Source organism: Octodon degus, unplaced genomic scaffold, assembly GCF_000260255.1.
Source record: "Octodon degus isolate 3935 unplaced genomic scaffold, OctDeg1.0 scaffold00176, whole genome shotgun sequence".
NCBI classification, from domain to species: domain Eukaryota; kingdom Metazoa; phylum Chordata; class Mammalia; order Rodentia; family Octodontidae; genus Octodon; species Octodon degus.
Window position 1 is genome coordinate 2,963,487 of NW_004524752.1, and position 1,932 is coordinate 2,965,418.

Here is a 1,932-nt window from a genome sequence, read left to right on the forward strand (position 1 = left end):
GGTTAATTTTCGTAGTTTATTACATGTCCGAAATTTTTTTTAGGTTTTCCCATTTGTTGCTGTGTCATTATTCATAACAATCCTTAGTAACCCTTCGTATTCTGTGGTGTTGGCTGTGATTTCTTAATTCTTTTGGTCTATTATTTTAGTTAGCTTTGCTTTTGTTTTGTTTTTTTTTTTGTAATGACCAGCTAAAGGTCCGTCAACTGCACCTTCTGAAAAAAGTTTCATTATCTTTTGTTGGTTTAAGTGTCTATTTCTGCTCTGATCTTTATTTTATTCTATTAATCTTGGATTTGGTTATGCTTTTACTTTTCTAGTTCTTTGAGTTGTACTGTTAATTGTATGTTAGCTCCCCACACCCACCCCCAACAAAGGAAGAAAAGAGATCCCCTTATCCCCTTCAGGGCATGCCCCAATGACCTAAAGACCTCAAATAGGCCTTACCTTTCAAAGTTTCTACTACCAAAGGGGACAAGCCTTTAAGTCTATAGACTCTTGGTGGACATTACAAACTATAGCAGGTTGTTTATTTGAAATCTTGTTTTTTTTTTTTTTTTTTTTTTTGAGGTAGGTATTTATCTCAATAAACTTTTCTCTTAGTACCACTGCAGTAACTTTAGTTATGAAAGCATGATGGGTGTGTACATAAACATGCATCAATGGGTAGGTCTGAGTGATGACTATCTCATTCTCAAAATAGTTCAAATTCTTGATGTATGCAATATTGGTGTTGGTTGGATTTTATAATTCTGAACAAAGAATAAAAAAAGTTTAAAGTATAGTTACAAATATGAATGTAAAGGTGGAATATAGGGCCGGGGAGAGGGCTCAGTGGAATAAGCACTTCAATCCCTGGTTCCGCCAAAAAAAAAAGAAAAAAAAAAAAGGTGGAACATAACCTGTATAGAGTCTGGACAGGAAAAAATACTACAGGGGTCTAAAGAATATTTCAGTGTAAGATGTTAGAAGGCCAGACTTGTCTGGATTCAAATCTCTGTTCCACCACTTTGTCACTTTACCTCTGTCTCAGTTTCTTATTAATTTGAGATACCATCAGGGCTGTTGTGGGAATTAAATGAGTTAATGCATGTGAAATTTTTGGAACAGTGTTTAGAGCATTAATAGAAAAAAAATGAGGGACAACTTAATGCAACATATCTCATTCATATTCAACTTAATACAAGATTTTTTAGAGATGTTTTTCACCTTTGTTATATGTAAGAGGGGAAATAAGATTTTTAAAAATGTGCTCATCAAGGAATGTAAGTAATTTCTGGGTATAAAGTACTTGTAATTCCAGCTACTTGGGAATTAAATTTCAAAATAATAATTAAATTCCAAATTAAATTTTAAAAGGGCAAGGGATGTAGTTTAGTGGCCCCTGGGTTCTATCCCCAGTACAACAACAAAGAAAAAAATAATTACTATAGGTATCTTCTAGAAGGCTATACTACCTAGCATAGATACATAGCATAGATTCTATAGTTGAATTTAGCCTGAGACTGGCGTAAAAGTATCAGGTCTGAATCAGGTGTACACAGTCACCTATCATTTCATTTGCTATATTAGTCAGCTTTCCTATGACTGAGACAAAATACAGGACACAAACAATTTAAAGAGGACAATTATTTGGCTCTTGGTTTTTACAGGATGCAGCCCCTAGATAGGTAGCTTCAAGGCAAAAATGGCCTGTGGAGGGCACGGTAGAGGAAGGCTGCCACCCATGGCAGCCAGGAAACAGAGGAGGAATGACGGGACAAGGACAGCTTCCTGGTTGTGCTTCTCATGATGAGCCTCTTCTGACCAGGCCCCTCTGAATATATATATATATATATATATTGGGGTTTTTGATTTAAAATGTAACTAACACTTGTTAAAAGATAGGCTGAGGGGCTGGCGAGATGGCTCAGTGATCTAAAGCACCTACTT